At 60.1% G+C, this 20222-nt stretch overlaps 1 non-coding gene across 1 annotated transcript; it reads right to left on the reverse strand.

Annotated features, from left to right (window-relative positions):
- Positions 1 to 7818: 7818 nt before the first annotated feature.
- On the reverse strand, positions 7819 to 7937 carry LOC131863268 (5S ribosomal RNA). Its single transcript, XR_009362200.1, has one exon. It is a non-coding gene; the product is annotated as a 5S ribosomal RNA (ribosomal RNA).
- Between the last annotated feature and the right edge of the window lie 12285 nt (positions 7938 to 20222).

Here is a 20222-nt window from a genome sequence, read left to right on the forward strand (position 1 = left end):
GTTATGAGCTTGTCGCAGTGTGTACTTAGCAAACCGCGACCCACGTGCGAATCCACCCCGGCCACCCACCCCCGTCGAGGTGCACACCCTCCCTCGCGAAGTGCGCCCCGTTCGCCAAGTGTGAGCCCTGCCCGGGTGCGCGCACCTTGCTAGGGCGTCGGGTGTGCACCCGGCCCGGCCTACGTGCGTGCACCTGTAGGGGGCGTCGTGTGCGTGCAGTGTCCCGTCTGCAACGCGGTGCCCACACACCACCTCGGGCGCAACGACCTGCGCTCACATGTGGGCCGAGTGCACCTTGGTGCATGTTCGGGGCGCCTCGGGTGCACGCTCGATCTTGCCCCGGTGCACCAAGGCGCTCGGTTTGCCCCGGGTGCGCACTTGGTGCAAGGTGGGCACCCAAAATAGGGATCAAGCACCAAAACACAAGTTTCGGGATGCAAAATGGGACCCAAGGACCACAAATGCGTTCCAAGACCCATGATGGGTCCACGAGAACAAAAATGTGTTCCGAGACTTAATAAACAAATATTGGGTTTTAGGAGAAGAAACATGCTCTGATGCCCAAAACGAGAATCGACCCCGAAAAGGCCACAGGCCAAAAGTGGGATGCGAGACAAAAAAAAATGGGACCCGAGGACCAAAATTGGGTTCCCAGGTCGAAGACAGGGCAACCGGACAAGAAACGACCTCTAAGGCTCGAAATGAGTCCCGACGACTAAAACTTGACAAGAAGCACCCATCAGGCACCCAACTCGACACCCATGGGATGCCGACCCACCCGGGCTTCCACCTAGCACACCTTGGCACCCACCCACCCTCGCACCCAACCTCGCACCCAACTTAGCACCTTTGAACCCACATTGGCACTCACCCTGACCCTGGCACCTTGGAACCCACATTGGCACTCACCTTGACCCTGGCACCCACCTTTGCACTCACCTTGGGACCCACCCTGGCTCCCACCTCGGCACCCACCCAGACACCCACCTTGGTTCCTTGGCACCCACCTTGGATCCTTGGCACCCACCCCGACACCCACCTTGGCACGCAACTTGGCTACTTGCCACCCACCTTGGCTCCTTGACGCCCACCCCGACAACCACCCCGTGACCTACCCTGGCTAGGGTTGGTGCACACCCACCCTGGTGCCCACCTTGGCACCCACCCTATGACCCACCTTGGCACGCACCTTAGTACCCACCCCGTTACCCACCCTAGGACCCACCCCGTGACCCACCTTGGCCAGGGTGGGTGCCTTGGTGCGCACAACTTGCCTGGGCTGCACACCAGGGCGGGCTCAAGATGGCACCCGCGTTCCATTTTTTTCACTATCTTTCAAAACGGAAATTTTAAAATCTCATTTTTTTCTTTTTTTTGCCTTTTCTGGAAATTAGTGAAGGCAGCGCATCAAAGGTGCGCAATGCTGGTGCGAACCCGGGAGCGCTCCGATGTGTGCTCCAAGGTGCGGCGTGCACGAAGTCCGAGCCCGGTTTGCCCCGGGTGCGCACCTCGCGTGCACCTTCGCCGGGGTGAGCACCTTGGCTGGGTTGCGCGCCCTGGTGCGTACCAAGGAGCGCTCTGAAGTGTGCTCCAAGGTGCGGCGTGCACGAAGTCGGAGCCCGGTTTGCCCCGGGTGTGCACCTCGGGTGCGCACCTCGCGTGCACCTTCGCTGCGGTGGGCACCTTGGCTGGGTTGCGCGCCTTGGTGGGCACCATGCAGTGCACGAAGTCGGAGCCCGGTTTGCCCCGGGCGCGCACCTCCGCCAGGGTGGGCACCTTGGTGCGCACAACTTGCCTGGGCTGCGCATCAGGAAGGGCTCAAGATGGCACCCGCGTTCCGTTTTTTTCACTATCTTTCAGAACGGAAATTTTAAAATATCGTTTTTTTTTGCCTTTTCTGGAAATTAGTGAAGGCAGCGCATCAAAGGTGCGCAACGCTGGTGCGAACCTGGGAGCGCTCCGATGTGTGCTCCAAGGTGCGGCGTGCACGAAGTCGGAGCCCGGTTTGCCTCGGGTGCGCCCTGGTGGGCACCATGGTGCGCACCAAGGAGCGCTCCGAAGTGTGCTCCAAGGTGCGGCCTGCACGAAGTCGGAGCCCGGTTTGCCCCGGGTGTGCACCTCGGGTGGGCACCTTGGTGCGCATGCCTTGCCTGGGCTGCGCACCAGGGCGGGCTCAAGATGGCACCCGCGTTCCTTTTTTTTCACTATCTTTCAAAACGGAAATTTTAAAATCTCATTTTTTTTTGCCTTTTTCTGGAAATTAGTGAAGGCAGCGCATCAAAGGTGCGCACCTCGCTGCCCACCACGGTGCGCAACGCCGGTGGGCACCCGGGAGTGCTTCGAAGTGTGCTCCAAGGTGCTGCGTGCACGTTGTCGGAGCCCGGTTTGCCCCGGGTGCGCACCTCGCGTGCACCTTCGTCGGGGTGGGCACCTTGGCTTGGTTTGCCCCGGCTGCGCTCCGAAGCGGGGTTATTGGAGCGCCGCCTCTTTTTTTGTCGGAGCGTTTGGTGGGGTTTCTCGCATTGGCTCTTCCGAGGCCCGGTTGCCACCCTGGCGCGCACGAAGTCGGAAGTAGGGTTAATTGCCCGGGTGCGCACCTTTGCCAGGGTGGCACCTTACCTGGGCTGCGCACCAGGGCGGGCTCAAGATGGCACGCGCGTTCCGTTTTTTTCACTATCTTTCAAAACGGAAATTTTAAAATCTCCTTTTTTTTTTGCCTTTTCTGGAAATTAGTGAAGGCAGCGCATCAAAGGTGCGCACCTCGCTGCCCACCTTGGTGTGCTCTGAGGTGCGCACCCGGGAGCGCTACGAAGTGTGCTCCAAGGTGCGGCGTGCACGTTGTCGGAGCCCGGTTTGCCCCGGGTGCGCACCTCGCCTGCACCTTGGCCGGGGTGGGCACCTTGGCTGGGTTTGCCCAGGGTGCGCTCCGAAGCGGGGTTACTGGAGCGCCCCCTCTTTTTTTGTCAGAGAGTTTGGTGGGGTTTCTCGCATTGGCTCTTCCCAGGCCCGGTTGTTGGGTGCGCTCCCACCCTGGCGCGCGCGAAGTTGGAAGTTGGGTTAATTGCCCGGGCGCGCACCTTCGCCAGGGTGGGCACCTTGGTGCGCAAACCTTGGCTGGGCTGCGCACCAGGGCGGGCTCAAGATGGCACCAGCATTCCCTTTTTCTCACTATCTTTCAAAACGGAAATTTTAAAATCTCGTTTTTTTTTTGCCTTTTATGGAAATTAGTGAAGGCATCGCATCAAAGGTGCGCACCTCGCTGCCCACCTTGGTGTGCTCCGAGGTGCCCACCACGGTGCGCAACGCCGGTGCGAACCCGGGAGCGCCCCGATGTGTGCTCCAAGGTGCGGCGTGCACGAAGTCGGACCCCGGTTTGCCCCGGGTGCGCACCTCGCGTGCACCTTGGTGCGCACACCTTGGCTGGGTTGCGCGGCCTGGTGGGCACCATGGTGCGCACCAAGGAGCGCTCCGAAGTGTGCTCCAAGGTGCGGCGTGCACGAAGTCGGAGCCCGGTTTGCCCCGGGTGCGCACCTTCGCCGCGGTGGGCACCATGGCGTGCACGAAGTCGGAGCCCGGTTTGCCCCGGGTGCGCACCTCGCGTGCACCTTCGCCGGGGTGGGCACCTCGGCTGGGTTGCGTGCCCTGGTGCGCACCAAGGAGCGCTCTGAAGTGTGCTCCAAGGTGCGGCGTGCACGAAGTCGGAGCCCGGTTTGCCCCGGGTGTGCACCTCGGGTGCGCACCTCGCGTGCACCTTCGCTGCGGTGGGCACCTTGGCTGGGTTGCGCGCCTTGGTGGGCACCATGCAGTGCACGAAGTCGGAGCCCGGATTGCCCCGGGCGCGCACCTCCGCCAGGGTGGGCACCTTGGTGCGCACAACTTGCCTGGGCTGCGCACCAGGAAGGGCTCAAGATGGCACCCGCGTTCCGTTTTTTTCACTATCTTTCAGAACGGAAATTTTAAAATCTCGTTTTTTTTTGCCTTTTCTTGAAATTAGTGAAGGCAGCGCATCAAAGGTGCGCAACGCTGGTGCGAACCTGGGAGCGCTCCGATGTGTGCTCCAAGGTGCGGCGTGCACGAAGTCGGACCCCGGTTTGCCCCGGGTGCGCACCTCGCGTGCACCTTGGTGCGCACACCTTGGCTGGGTTGCGCGCCCTGGTGGGCACCATGGTGCGCACCAAGGAGCGCTCCGAAGTGTGCTCCAAGGTGCGGCGTGCACGAAGTCGGAGCCCGGTTTGCCCCGGGTGCGCACCTCGCGTGCACCTTCGCCGCGGTGGGCACCATGGCGTGCACGAAGTCGGAGCCCGGTTTGCCCCGGGTGCGCACCTCGCGTGCACCTTCGCCGGGGTGGGCACCTTGGTGTGCAGACCTTGGCTGGGTTGCGCGCCCTGGTGGGCACCATGGTGCGCACCAAGGAGCGCTCCGAAGTGTGCTCCAAGGTGCGGCCTGCACGAAGTCGGAGCCCGGTTTGCCCCGGGTGTGCACCTCGGGTGGGCACCTTGGTGCGCATGCCTTGCCTGGGCTGCGCACCAGGGCGGGCTCAAGATGGCACCCGCGTTCCTTTTTTTTCACTATCTTTCAAAACGGAAATTTTAAAATCTCATTTTTTTTTGCCTTTTTCTGGAAATTAGTGAAGGCAGCGCATCAAAGGTGCGCACCTCGCTGCCCACCACGGTGCGCAACGCCGGTGGGCACCCGGGAGTGCTTCGAAGTGTGCTCCAAGGTGCTGCGTGCACGTTGTCGGAGCCCGGTTTGCCCCGGGTGCGCACCTCGCGTGCACCTTCGTCGGGGTGGGCACCTTGGCTGGGTTTGCCCCGGCTGCGCTCCGAAGCGGGGTTATTGGAGCGCCGCCTCTTTTTTTGTCGGAGCGTTTGGTGGGGTTTCTCGCATTGGCTCTTCCGAGGCCCGGTTGCCACCCTGGCGCGCACGAAGTCGGAAGTAGGGTTAATTGCCCGGGTGCGCACCTTTGCCAGGGTGGGCACCTTACCTGGGCTGCGCACCAGGGCGGGCTCAAGATGGCACGCGCGTTCCGTTTTTTTCACTATCTTTCAAAACGGAAATTTTAAAATCTCCTTTTTTTTTTGCCTTTTCTGGAAATTAGTGAAGGCAGCGCATCAAAGGTGCGCACCTCGCTGCCCACCTTGGTGTGCTCTGAGGTGCGCACCCGGGAGCGCTACGAAGTGTGCTCCAAGGTGCGGCGTGCACGTTGTCGGAGCCCGGTTTGCCCCGGGTGCGCACCTCGCCTGCACCTTGGCCGGGGTGGGCACCTTGGCTGGGTTTGCCCAGGGTGCGCTCCGAAGCGGGGTTACTGGAGCGCCCCCTCTTTTTTTGTCAGAGCGTTTGGTGGGGTTTCTCGCATTGGCTCTTCCCAGGCCCGGTTGTTGGGTGCGCTCCCACCCTGGCGCGCGCGAAGTTGGAAGTTGGATTAATTGCCCGGGCGCGCACCTTCGCCAGGGTGGGCACCTTGGTGCGCACACCTTGGCTGGGCTGCGCACCAGGGCGGGCTCAAGATGGCACCAGCATTCCCTTTTTCTCACTATCTTTCAAAACGGAAATTTTAAAATCTCGTTTTTTTTTTGCCTTTTATGGAAATTAGTGAAGGCATCGCATCAAAGGTGCGCACCTCGCTGCCCACCTTGGTGTGCTCCGAGGTGCCCACCACGGTGCGCAACGCCGGTGCGAACCCGGGAGCGCCCCGATGTGTGCTCCAAGGTGCGGCGTGCACGAAGTCGGACCCCGGTTTGCCCCGGGTGCGCACCTCGCGTGCACCTTAGTGCGCACACCTTGGCTGGGTTGCGCGGCCTGGTGGGCACCATGGTGCGCACCAAGGAGCGCTCCGAAGTGTGCTCCAAGGTGCGGCGTGCACGAAGTCGGAGCCCGGTTTGCCCCGGGTACGCACCTCGCGTGCACCTTCGCCGGGGTGGGCACCTCGGCTGGGTTGCGCGCCCTGGTGCGCACCAAGGAGCGCTCCGAAGTGTGCTCCAAGGTGCGGCGTGCACGAAGTCGGAGCCCGGTTTGCCCCGGGTGCGCACCTTCGCCGCGGTGCGCACCATGGCGTGCACGAAGTCGGAGCCCGGTTTGCCCCGGGTGCGCACCTCGCGTGCACCTTCGGCGGGGTTGCGCGCCCTGGTGGGCACCATGGTGCGCACCAAGGAGCGCTCCGAAGTGTGCTCCAAGGTGCGGCGTGCACGAAGTCGGAGCCCGGTTTGCCCCGGGTGCGCACCTCGCGTGCACCTTCGGCGGGGTTGCGCGCCCTGGTGGGCACCATGGTGCGCACCAAGGAGCGCTCCGAAGTGTGCTCCAAGGTGCGGCGTGCACGAAGTCGGAGCCCGGTTTGCCCCGGGTGCGCACCTCGCGTGCACCTTCGCCGCGGTGGGCACCATGGCGTGCACGAAGTCGGAGCCCGGTTTGCCCCGGGTGCGCACCTCGCGTGCACCTTCGCCGGGGTGGGCACCTCGGCTGGGTTGCGCGCCCTGGTGCGCACCAAGGAGCGCTCCGAAGTGTGCTCCAAGGTGCGGCGTGCACGAAGTCGGAGCCCGGTTTGCCCCGGGTGCGCACCTCGCGTGCACCTTCGCCAGGGTGGGCACCTCGGTGCGCACACCTTCTCAATGTTTTCTTGCCTTTTCTGGAAATTGGTGAAGGCAGCGCATCAAAGGTGCGCACCTCGGTGTGCTCCGAGGTGCGAACCCGAGAGCGCTCCGAGGTGCCCACGAAGTCGAAAGTCGGGTTAATTGCATTGTTTTCCCCGGGTGCGCTCCGAGGTGCGCAACATCGGCGCGCACCAAGGAGGGCTCCGAAGTGTGCTCCAAGGTGCGCACGATGGCGTGCACCTCTGGTGCGCACGATTCGGAGCTCGGTTTGACCGGGGTGCGCACACCTTGGCTGGGTTGCGCACCTTTTGTGCGCTCCAAGGTGCGCACGAAGTCGGAGCTCGGTTTGCCCCGGGTGCGCACCTTCGCCAGGGTGCGCACCTTGATGCGCACGCCTTGGCTGGGCTGCGCACCTTGGTGGGCGCCATGGTGCGCACCTTTCGTGCGCTCCAAGGTGCGCACGAAGTCGGAGCTCGGTTTGCCCCGGGTGCGCACCTTGGTGGGCGCCATGGTGCACTCCGAGGTGCCCAAGATTGGTGCGCACCAAGGAGCGCTCCGAAGTGCGCTCCAAGGTGCGCGCGAAGTCGAAAGTTGGGTTAATTGTCCGGTTTGCCTCGGGTGCGCACCTTGCGTGCACCTTCGCCAGGGTGGGCGCCTTGGTGCGCACACCTTGGCTGGGCTGCGCACACCTTGGCACCCGCGTTTCCTTCATTTTAAATTTTTTTTTTTTACAATCTCTCAAGTGGGAAATTCTATAATCTCAACTTTTTTTGCCTTTTCAGGAAACTTTTGAATGGAGCGCATCATTGGTGCGCTCCGAAGTGTGCTCCAAAGCTCTCTCCAGCTGCGTGCACCTGCCCCGGCCGCGCACCCGGCCCCGCCCAGCTTCGCTCACCTGTCCCGGGCGTCTGGTGCGGAACCTTAGAGTAAGAAACATCACCGTGCACCTTGGCCAACGTGCGCGACTCGACCGAGCGCGCACTGGCCGAGGTGCACACCGATTTCACCTGGGTGCGCGCGCAGCACCTCGGGCGCACCGGGGTGCGCGCACAACGCCCGGGTTGCACCGTGGCCTGTGTGCTCGGGGTGCCTCGGGTGCGCGCTCGGTGTCGCCCCCCGCGCGCGCGGTAGTGCGGGCAGCGCACCCCGGCCCGGCCCGGCCCCGACGAGAACGCAAACGGGCAAAAGGTTTATTCAAATAGCATTGCGACGCCCGGCGAAAAACTAAAAAAGGGTGCAACACCGGGACTTCCCGGGAGGTCACCCATCCCAGTACTACTCCGGCCCAAGCGCGCTTAACTGCGGAGTTCTGATGGGATCCGGTGCACTAATGCTGGTATGATCGCACCCGTTATGAGCTTGTCGCAGTGTGTACTTAGCAAACCGCGACCCACGTGCGAATCCACCCCGGCCACCCACCCCCGTCGAGGTGCACACCCTCCCTCGCGAAGTGCGCCCCGTTCGCCAAGTGTGAGCCCTGCCCGGGTGCGCGCACCTTGCTAGGGCGTCGGGTGTGCACCCGGCCCGGCCTACGTGCGTGCACCTGGAGGGGGCGTCGTGTGCGTGCAGTGTCCCGTCTGCAACGCGGTGCCCACACACCACCTCGGGCGCAACGACCTGCGCTCACATGTGGGCCGAGTGCACCTTGGTGCATGTTCGGGGCGCCTCGGGTGCACGCTCGATCTTGCCCCGGTGCACCAAGGCGCTCGGTTTGCCCCGGGTGCGCACTTGGTGCAAGGTGGGCACCCAAAATAGGGATCAAGCACCAAAACACAAGTTTCGGGATGCAAAATGGGACCCAAGGACCACAAATGCGTTCCAAGACCCATGATGGGTCCACGAGAACAAAAATGTGTTCCGAGACTTAATAAACAAATATTGGGTTTTAGGAGAAGAAACATGCTCTGATGCCCAAAACGAGAATCGACCCCGAAAAGGCCACAGGCCAAAAGTGGGATGCGAGACAAAAAAAAATGGGACCCGAGGACCAAAATTGGGTTCCCAGGTCGAAGACAGGGCAACCGGACAAGAAACGACCTCTAAGGCTCGAAATGAGTCCCGACGACTAAAACTTGACAAGAAGCACCCATCAGGCACCCAACTCGACACCCATGGGATGCCGACCCACCCGGGCTTCCACCTAGCACACCTTGGCACCCACCCACCCTCGCACCCAACCTCGCACCCAACTTAGCACCTTTGAACCCACATTGGCACTCACCCTGACCCTGGCACCTTGGAACCCACATTGGCACTCACCTTGACCCTGGCACCCACCTTTGCACTCACCTTGGGACCCACCCTGGCTCCCACCTCGGCACCCACCCAGACACCCACCTTGGTTCCTTGGCACCCACCTTGGATCCTTGGCACCCACCCCGACACCCACCTTGGCACGCAACTTGGCTACTTGCCACCCACCTTGGCTCCTTGACGCCCACCCCGACAACCACCCCGTGACCTACCCTGGCTAGGGTTGGTGCACACCCACCCTGGTGCCCACCTTGGCACCCACCCTATGACCCACCTTGGCACGCACCTTAGTACCCACCCCGTTACCCACCCTAGGACCCACCCCGTGACCCACCTTGGCCAGGGTGGGTGCACCCACCCTGGTGCCCACCTTGGCACCCACCCATCCTAGCACCCAGCCTGTGACCGGGCTTGGAACCCAACCTTGCACCCGCACCCGTCTTGGCCAGTGTGGGTGCGCACCCATCCTGGCACCCACGTTGTGACACACCCTTTAACCCACGCACCCTAGCACCCACGTTGGCACCCACCTTGGAACCCAACCTAGCAACTTGGCACCCACCCCGTGACCCACCTTGGCATCCACCATAGCAGTCGCCGACTTGGCACCCACCTCGGCACCCACCTTGACACTTGTGGACCCACCTTGCCACTCACCCTAGCATCGACCCATCCTAGCACCCACCCTGGCACCTTTGCACCCTAGCACTCACCCATCCTAGCACCTAACCTGTGACCCACCTTGACACTCACCCTCGCACCCACCTTGGAACCCAACCTAGCACCCACCCACCCTGACACCAACCCTAGCACCTACCCACCCTTGCACCCACCCTGTGACCCATCTTGGCACCCACCCATCCTACCACTCAACCTATCACCCACCTTCTCACCCACCTTGGCATCCACCTTAGCACCCACCCACACTGGCACCTTGGCACCCACCTCGGGCAAGGTGGGTGCACACCCACCCTGGCACCCAATTTAGAACCCACCGAGCATGTTACCCACCTTGGCACCCACATTGCAGCCCACCCTAGTACCCACCCTATGACCCACATTGGCATCCACACCCTAGCACCCAGGCACCTCGACACCCGCCTTGACACCCACCCTAGCACTGAACCTGTGACCCACCTTGGAACTCACCCTAGAACCCACCCACCCTGTGAACCACCTTGGCATCCACCTTAGCACCCACCCACCTTGGCACCCACTCTAGCACTCACCCATCCTAACACCCAACTTGTTACCCACCTTGGCACCCGCCCTCGCGTCCACCTTGAAACCCACCCTAGCACCCACCCACGCAGGAGCCCACCTTGGCACCCAACCTAACACCCACGCATCCTGGCACCCAACTTGTGACCCACCTTGGAACCCACCCTAGTACCCACCTTTGAACCCACTATATCACCAACCCACCTTGGCACCCACCCTATGACCCTCTTTGGAATCCACCCTAGCACGCACCCACCCTGGCACCCACCATGGAGCGCACCCTAGCACCCACCCACCTCGGCACGCACCTCAACACCCACCTTGGTGTGCGCACTGCGCCAACCTCTCAAAGACCCTATGTGGTGCGCTCCAAAGTGTACACCTTTGGTGCGCTCCAAGGTGCGCACCTTTGGTGCACACCGAGGTGCACACCAAAGTGTGCACCGAGGTGAGCACCAAAGTGCACTCCAGGGTGCACACCAAGGCGTGCACCTTTGGTGCGGTCAATGCAAACGAATTCGGAAGTTGGGGTCGATGTCCTAATCGCTGCTGCAGACTACACGTATGAGAATCGGACAAATAGCTTTATATAGGGGAGGTGTTGCGTTTGATGGGTCGACTCCCCTGGTTGTGTGCACTGCACCAACTTCAAAGACCCTGTCTTGTTTAAGAAGTCAAAAGTTGGGGTGGATGTCCTAATCATTGCTGCAGTCTACGCATGTATGAGAATCAGACAAATAGCTTATATAGGGGAGGTGTTGCATTCGGTGGGTTGACTCCCCTGGTTGTGCGCACTGCGCCAACCTCAAAGACCCCGCATAGCAGAAGAAGTCGGAAGTCGGATTTTGGTGAGCACCAAGGCGTGCACCTTTGGTGCGGTCAACGCAGACGAATTCAGAAGTTGGGGTGGATGTCCTAATCGTTGTTGCAGGCTACACATGTATGAGAATCAGACAAATAGCTTATATAGGGGAGGTGTTGGGTTTGATGGGTCAACTCCCTTGGTTGTGCGCATTACGCCAACCTCAAAGACCTTGTTTTCGTTAAGAAGTCAAAAGTTGGGGTCAATGTCCTAATGGCTCCTGCAGGCTACACATGTATGAGAATCGGACAAATAGCTTATATAGGGGAGGTGTTGGGTTTGATGGGTCGACTCCCCTGGTTGTGCGCATTACGTCAACCTCAAAGACCTTGTTTTCGTTAAGAAGTCAAAAGTTGGGGTCGATGTCCTAATTGCTCCTGTAGACTACACATGTATGAGAATCAGACAAATAGCTTATATAGGGGAGGTGTTGGGTTTGATGGGTTGACTCCCCTAGTTGTTCGCATTACACCAACCTCAAAGACCTTGTTTTCGTTTAGAAGCCGAAAGTTGGGGTCGATGTCCTAATTGCTCCTGCAGGCTACGCATGTATGAGAATCAGACAAATAGCTTATATAGGGGAGGTGTTGGGTTTGATGGGTCGACTCCCCTGGTTGTGCGCATTGCGCCAACCTCAAAGACCCTGCATTGCGGATGAAGTCGAAAGTCAGAGTTTGGTGTGCTACAAGGTGTGGTCGAAGGTGCTCACCTAGGTGTGCACCTTTGGAGCACAGGAAAAGTGCCCTCCAAAAGTGCGCACCTTTGGAGTGCACAAAAGTGCCCTCCAAAAGTGCGCACCTTTGGAGCGCAGAAAAGTGCCCTCCAAAAAGTGCCCTCCAAAAGTGCGCACCTTTGGAGCGCAGAAAAGTGCCCTCCAAAAAGTGCCCTCCAAAAGTGCGCACCTTTGGAGCGCAGAAAAGTGCCCTCCAAAAAGTGCCCTCCAAAAGTGCGCACCTTTGGAGCGCAGAAAAGTGCCCTCCAAAAAGTGCCCTCCAAAAGTGCGCACCTTTGGAGCGCAGAAAAGTGCCCTCCAAAAAGTGCCCTCCAAAAGTGCGCACCTTTGGAGCGCAGAAAAGTGCCCTCCAAAAAGTGCCCTCCAAAAGTGCGCACCTTTGGAGCGCAGAAAAGTGCCCTCCAAAAAGTGCCCTCCAAAAGTGCGCACCTTTGGAGCGCAGAAAAGTGCCCTCCAAAAAGTGCCCTCCAAAAGTGCGCACCTTTGGAGCGCAGAAAAGTGCCCTCCAAAAAGTGCCCTCCAAAAGTGCGCACCTTTGGAGCGCAGAAAAGTGCCCTCCAAAAAGTGCCCTCCAAAAGTGCGCACCTTTGGAGCGCAGAAAAGTGCCCTCCAAAAGTGCGCACTTTTGGTGCGCACCAAGGCGCTGGTTCGGTCGTTGCAGGCGAGTTCGGAAGTTGGGGTCGATGTCCTGAGCGGAGGTGCAAACTACACAGGTGTCGGAATCGGACAAATAGCTTACATAGGGGAGGTGTATGCTTCGATGGGTCGACTCCCCAGGTTGAGCGCACCGCGCCAACCTCAAAGACCCTACGGTATGGATGAAGTCGGAAGTTGGGTCCGATGACCGATTCGATTAGTAGGTATGCTCATGAGGTCGGAATTTGGGTCCGATGACCTGCCATGTGCAGGAAGGCGAATGTTGACACTGTGCGTTGCAAGGTGCACACCAAGGCGCTGGTGCGGTCTTTTTAGTCGAGTTCGGAAGTTGGGGTCGATGTCCTGATCGGAGGTGCAAGCTACACAGGTGTGGGAATCGGACAAATAGCTTATATAGGGGAGGTGTATGCTTCGTTGGGTCGACTCCCCGGGTTGAGCGCACCGCGCCAACCTCAAAGACCCTACGGTATGGATGAAGTCGGAAGTTGGGTCCGATGACCGATTCGATATGTAGGCATACTCGCGAGGTCGGAATTTGGGTCCGATGACCTGCCACGTGCAGGAAGGCGAATGTTGGCACTGTGCGTTGCAAGGTGCGCACCAAGGCGCTGGTTCGGTCGTTGGAGGCGAGTTCGGAAGTTGGGGTCGATGTCTTGATCGGAGGTGCAAACTACACAGGTGTGGGAATCGGACAAATAGCTTATATAGGGGAGGTGTATGCTTCGTTGGGTCGACTCCCCGGGTTGAGCGCACCGCGCCAACCTCAAAGACCCTACGGTATGGATGAAGTCGGAAGTTGGGTCCGATGACCGATTCGATATGTAGGCATACTCGCGAGGTCGGAATTTGGGTCCGATGACCTGCCATGTGCAGGAAGGCGAATGTTGGGACTGTGCGTCGCAAGGTGCGCACCAAGGCGCTGGTGCCGTCGTTGCAGTCGAGTTCGGAAGTTGGGGTCGATGTCCTGGTCAGAGGTGCAAACTACACAGGTGTGGGAATCGGACAAATAGCTTATATAGGGGAGGTGTATGCTTCGATGGGTCGACTCCCTGGGTTGAGCGCACCGCGCCAACCTCAAAGACCCTACAGTATGGATGAAGTCGGAAGTTGGGTCCGATGACCGATTCGATACGTAGGCATATTGGCGAGGTCTGAATTTGTGTCCGATGACCTGCCATGCGCAGGAAGGCGGAATTTGGGTCCGATGACCGAGTTGATGGCGTGCCATGCGCAGAAAGGCGGAATTTGGGTCCGATGACCGAGTTGATGTTGATGGCCCGCCATGCACAGGAAGGCGGAATTTGGGTCCGATGACCGATTTGAAGGCGTGCCATACGCAAAAAGGCGGAGTTTGGGTCCGATGACCGAGTTGATATTGATGGCCCGCCATGCGCAGGAAGGCGGAATTTGGGTCCGATGACCTGACATACGCATGGAGTCCGACTCGGGGGCCGATGTTCGATTCGATGACTTGCATTGTGGGTAAAGTCGGAAGTTGTGGTCTTTGACCCGATTCGATGACCAGACTTCGGCTGCTTGAGAATCGGACAAATAACTTATATAGGGGAGGTAGTGTTCTCGAGCATCCTCCCCCCGTGCCCGTTTATGTCGATTGATGCTGGTGCTCGACTGGTTGGAGCGCTCGGATGCAAAAATCTTGCACCAGGATTTATCGATTGTGATGGACACGGCAAGTCTCCTGATTGCTATGCAGGAGCTCATCGTGAATCTCTATGCGGCCTTGGTATGGACTCGACCTGCGGAATGGTTCGGCAATGGTAGTCGCTCCAACACGTCCTTGCAATGGCCACAGAGGTGATTCGACTAGAGCTCCAGTCTAGCTTTTGGGTTGCTTGGCGGACTGGTATAGCCGCGATCGAGTTCCGGCCATGAACGTTTTAGATAGCTCTTGGGCTTTCTGGGACGGAAGTCGGAAGTTTGGGCTGTTGTCCGATTTGATGACCATTCTTCGGATGTGTGAGAATCGGACAAATAACTTATATAGGGGACTGTGTTGTCTCACGCAGCCCCCTCCGTGCCCCTCTATCTCGACCGATGTTGGTGCTTGAAAGGGTTGGGATCGCTCGGATTTATAAACGTGCACCACCATTTGTCGAGTGTGAGGGACGCGGCAGGTCTCCTAAATGCTATGCGGGCGCTCTCTGAGAATCTCTATCCGGCCTCGACACAGACTAGTCTTGCTGAATGGTTTGGCACTGGTAGTCGATCCAACACGTCGTTGTTGTGGCCGCCTAGGCGATTCGATTCGAGCCCCCGTCTAGCTTTTGGGTTGCTTGGCGGATTTTGCCCTATCCGCAAGTGAGCTCGGTCCCTAAACGTTCGAGAAACCCGATTGCTATGCGCCGACTCTCTTTCTTGCGAGCCTCCATCTAGCTTTTGGGTCTCTACGGAACGGAAGTCGGAATCTGGGACCGTTGTTTGATTCGACGAGGCAGACTACGGTTGTGCGAGAATCGGACAAATAACTTATATAGGGGAGGTGTTGACTGGAGCATTCTCCCCCGTGCCCCTCTAACTCGACCAATGCTGGCGCTCGAACGGTGGTAGCGCTCGGATTTTCATTGAGCGCCAGCATTGGTCGATTTAGAGGGGCATGCGAGATTCCCGAATGCTATGCGAGGGCTCTAACGGAAATGTCTATTGGTTTCGGTATGGATGCAATTGCGAGTGGTTCGGCAAAGGTAGTCGTTCCGATGCGTCCATGTCGTGGCCAAATCGATAATTCGATTTGAGCCCTCGTATAGCATTTGGGTCTCTCGATGTGATTCCGCATTCCAGTCCCTTTGGGCACTGCTTGAGCCGCATCCCAGGGGGTTCCCTTCCCAATAATCTGCCTCGCAACCCGATTGCTATGCGGTGAGGCTCCTCGGCCGCCTCGGAACTATCTGTGTATCAGACGCATCGCGGGATAAGGGGTTGGCAACGGTAGTCGCCCCAAGCGCGTCCGATGCTTGGACCATTCTGAGGCGGCCCTGAAGCCTCTTCCGTCTAGCCGTTGGGTCCTTCTCGCCGCATCCCTCGCCTCGCACCCCGATTGCTATGCGGTGAGGCTCCTCGGCCGCCTCGGAACTATCTGTGTATCGGACGCGTCGCGGGATAAGGGGTTGTCACTGGTAGTCGCCCCAAGCGCGTCCGATGCTTGGACCATTCCGAGGCGGCCCTGAAGCCTCTTCCGTCTAGCCGTTGGGTCCTTCTCGCCGCATCCCTCGCCTCGCACCCCGATTGCTATGCGGTGAGGCTCCTCGGCCGCCTCGGAACTATCTGTGTATCGGACGCGTCGCGGGATAAGGGGTTGTCATTGGTAGTCGCCCCAAGCGCGTCCGATGCTTGGACCATTCCGAGGCGGCCCTGAAGCCTCTTCCGTCTAGCCGTTGGGTCCTTCTCGCCGCATCCCTCGCCTCGCACCCCGATTGCTATGCGGTGAGGCTCCTCGGCCGCCTCGGAACTATCTGTGTATCGGACGCGTCGCGGGATAAGGGGTTGTCACTGGTAGTCGCCCCAAGCGCGTCCGATGCTTGGACCATTCCGAGGCGGCCCTGAAGCCTCTTCCGTCTAGCCGTTGGGTCCTTCTCGCCGCATCCCTCGCCTCGCACCCCGATTGCTATGCGGTGAGGCTCCTCGGCCGCCTCGGAACTATCTGTGTATCGGACGCGTCGCGGGATAAGGGGTTGTCACTGGTAGTCGCCCCAAGCGCGTTCGATGCTTGGACCATTCCGAGGCGGCCCTGAAGCCTCTTCCGTCTAGCCGTTGGGTCCTTCTCGCCGCATCCCTCGCCTCGCACCCCGATTGCTATGCGGTGAGGCTCCTCGGCCGCCTTGGAACTATCTGTGTATCGGACGCGTCGCGGGATAAGGGGTTGTCACTGGTAGTCGCCCCAAGCGCGTCCGATGCTTGGACCATTCCGAGGCGGACCCGAAGCCTCTTCCGTCTAGCCGTTGGGTCCTTCTCGCCGCATCCTTCGCCTCGCACCCCGATTGCTATGCGGTGAGGCTCCTCGGCCGCCTCGGAACTATCTGTGTATCGGACGCGTCGCGGGATAAGGGGTTGTCACTGGTAGTCGCCCCAAGCGCGTCCGATGCTTGGACCATTCCGAGGCGGACCCGAAGCCTCTTCCGTCTAGCCGTTGGGTCCTTCTCGCCGCATCCCTCGCCTCGCACCCCGATTGCTATGCGGTGAGGCTCCTCGGCCGCCTTGGAACTATCTGTGTATCGGACGCGTCGCGGGATAAGGGGTTGTCACTGGTAGTCGCCCCAAGCGCGTCCGATGCTTGGACCATTCCGAGGCGGACCCGAAGCCTCTTCCGTCTAGCCGTTGGGTCCTTCTCGCCGCATCCCTCGCCTCGCACCCCGATTGCTATGCGGTGAGGCTCCTCGGCCGCCTTGGAACTATCTGTGTATCGGACGCGTCGCGGGATAAGGGGTTGTCACTGGTAGTCGCCCCAAGCGCGTCCGATGCTTGGACCATTCCGAGGCGGACCCGAAGCCTCTTCCGTCTAGCCGTTGGGTCCTTCTCGCCGCATCCCTCGCCTCGCACCCCGATTGCTATGCGGTGAGGCTCCTCGGCCGCCTTGGAACTATCTGTGTATCGGACGCGTCGCGGGATAAGGGGTTGTCACTGGTAGTCGCCCCAAGCGCGTCCGATGCTTGGACCATTCCGAGGCGGCCCCGAAGCCTCTTCCGTCTAGCCGTTGGGTCCTTCTCGCCGCATCCCTCGCCTCGCACCCCGATTGCTATGCGGTGAGGCTCCTCGGCCGCCTTGGAACTATCTGTGTATCGGACGCGTCGCGGGATAAGGGGTTGTCACTGGTAGTCGCCCCAAGCGCGTCCGATGCTTGGACCATTCCGAGGCGGCCCCGAAGCCTCTTCCGTGTAGCCGTTGGGTCCTTCTCGCCGCATCCCTCGCCTCGCACCCCGATTGCTATGCGGTGAGGCTCCTCGGCCGCCTTGGAACTATCTGTGTATCGGACGCGTCGCGGGATAAGGGGTTGTCACTGGTAGTCGCCCCAAGCGCGTCCGATGCTTGGACCATTCCGAGGCGGACCTGAAGCCTCTTCCCTCTAGCCGTTGGGGCTTTCTCGCCGCATCCCTCGCCTCGCACCCTGATTGCTATGCTGTGAGGCTCCTCGGCCGCCTTGGAACTATCTGTGTATCGGACGCATCGCGGGATAAGGGGTTGGCAGTGGTAGTCGCCCCAAGCGCATCCGATGCTTGGACCATTCCGAGGCGGCCCTGCAGCCTCTTCCGTCTAGCCGTTGGGGCCATCTCGCCGCATCCCCCACCTCGCACCACGATTGCTATGCGGTGAGGCTCCTTGGCCGCCTCGGAACTATCTGTGTATCGGACGCATCGCGGGATAAGGGGTTGTCACTGGTAGTCGCCCCAAGCGCGTCCGATGCTTGGACTATTCCGAGGCGGCCCTGCAGCCTCTTCCGTCTAGCCGTTGGGGCCATCTCGCTGCATCCCCCACCTCCTCGGCCGCCTCGGAACTATCTGTGTATCGGACGCATCGCGGGATAAGGGGTTGGCAGTGGTAGTCGCCCCAAGCGCGTCCGATGCTTGGACTATTCCGAGGCAGCCCTGCAGCCTCTTCCGTCTAGCCTTTGGGGCCATCTCGCCGCATCCCTCGCCTCGCACCCCGATTGCTATGCGGTGAGGCTCCTCGGCCGCCTGGGAACTATCTTCGTATCGGACGCATCGCGGGATAAGGGGTTGTCACTGGTAGTCGCCCCAAGCGCGTCCGATGCTTGGACTATTCCGAGGCGGCCCTGTGGCCTCTTCCGTCTAGCCGTTGGGGCCATCTCGCCGCATCCCCCACCTCGCACCCCGATTGCTATGCGGTGAGGCTCTTCGGCCGCCTTGGAACTATCTTCGTATCGGACGCATCGCGGGATAAGGGGTTGTCACTGGTAGTGGCCCCAAGCGCGTCCGATGCTTGGACTATTCCGAGGCGGCCCTGCAGCCTCTTCCGTCTAGCCGTTGGGGCCATCTCGCCGCATCCCCCACCTCGCACCCCGATTGCTATGCGGTGAGGCTCCTCGGCCGCCTTGGAACTATCTTCGTATCGGACGCATCGCGGGATAAGGGGTTGTCACTGGTAGTCGCCCCAAGCGCGTCCGATGCTTGGACTATTCCGACGCGGCCCTGTGGCCTCTTCCGTCTAGCCGTTGGGGCCATCTCGCCGCATCCCCCACCTCGCACCCCGATTGCTATGCGGTGAGGCTCCTCGGCCGCCTTGGAACCATCTTCGTATCGGACGCATCGCGGGATAGGGGGCTGTCACTGGTAGTCGCCCCAAGCGTGTCCGATGCTTGGACCATTCCTAGGCGGCCCTGAAGCCTCTTCCGTCTAGCCGTTGGGGCCTTCCCGCCCCATCCCTCGCCTCGCACCCCCGATTGCTATGCGGTGAGGCTCCTCGGCCGCCTTGGAACCATCTGTGTATCGGACGCATCGCGGGATAAGGGGTTGGCACTGGCAGTCGCCCCAAGCGCGTCCGATGCTTGGACCATTCCGAGGTGGCCCTGAAGCCTCTTCCGTCTAGCCGTTGGGGCCTTCCCGCCCCATCCCTCGCCTCGCACCCCGATTGATATGCGGTGAGGCTCCTCGGCCGCCTTGGAACTATCTGTGTATCGGACGCATCGCGGGATAAGGGGTTGGCACTGGTAGTCGTCCCAATCGCATCCGATGCTTGGACCATTCCGAGGCGGCCCTGCAGCCTCTTCCGTTTAGCCGTCGGGGCCTTCCCGCCGCATCCCTCGCCTCGCATCCCGATTCCTATGCGGTGAGTCTTCTCGGCCGCCGCGGAACTATACCTGTTATTGCTACTGCATCCTTCGGCTGGTAACCTCCTCTGCCGCCTTGGAACGTTCTCTTTGTCGGACGCGTCGCGGGATAAGGGGTTGGCACTGGTAGTCGCCCCAAGCGCGCCCGATGCATAGACCGCTCCGAGTCGACCTTGCTTTCAGCCTCTCACATGCATAGACCTCTCTGAGTCGACCCTGCAGCCTCTCACGTTTAGCCTTTGGAATCTCGCCTCACAACATGATTGCTATCCTTGATGCATCCCTTGCCTCGAGCCCTGATTGCTTTCTTGGCTGCATCCCTCCTCTCCTCACAGCCCGGTTGTCATCACTGCTTCATCCGTCGCTTCATGCATTCTGGCTGCTGGGCCCTTCCCACCGCACACCTCGATTGCTATCTCTTCTGCATCACACACCCCGATTGCTATCTCTGCTACATCCCTCGGCTCTCACTTCTGCATCCTTCGCCTCACACCTCGATTGCTATCAATGCTGCATCCGTAACCTCACACCCCGATTGCTATGCGGGGAGGCTCCTTGGCCGCCTTGGAAATTTCTGTGTGTCGGACGCACCGCGGGATAAGGGGTTGGCACTGGTAGTCGCCCCAAGTGCGCCCGATTCTTAGACCGCTTCGAGGTGACCTCGTAGCCTCTTTCGTCCAGGCTTCCTGCCTTCAACGCCCTTTTTACACCTCGATTGCTATGCGCGGGCTCGTTGGCGTCTATCACCTCTCTGCGAAGAGTGGCACGATGATTGTTGGGGTAAATCGTAGCAGTCCGATCTCTGGCCTTGGGCCATTGTGAGGGCTGATCGATTTCCTGTGCGCATCTCGTGTTCGCCCAGTAACAGACTCGACGACTTGTAATCGGTCTTGTTCCCGATTGTTCCTGGAGGTAGTCTTCGGAACTCTTGGATTTGACCTGTCACTCGAACTGTCCTCTTCCGAGGATGCTTGTGTGTGTGTGCTTGTGCCATTTCCTTGGCGGTATTAACGAGATATTAAAGAGCGGAGTGAGCGCCTCGCCCAGCTATGTTTGGGGCTCTCACTCCCTTACCCGGTGTGCGACCGCTTTGCACGTAGGTTGCGGAGC

The sequence above is a fragment of the Cryptomeria japonica genome, unplaced genomic scaffold (assembly GCF_030272615.1).
Source record: "Cryptomeria japonica unplaced genomic scaffold, Sugi_1.0 HiC_scaffold_58, whole genome shotgun sequence".
In the NCBI taxonomy this organism is placed as follows: domain Eukaryota; kingdom Viridiplantae; phylum Streptophyta; class Pinopsida; order Cupressales; family Cupressaceae; genus Cryptomeria; species Cryptomeria japonica.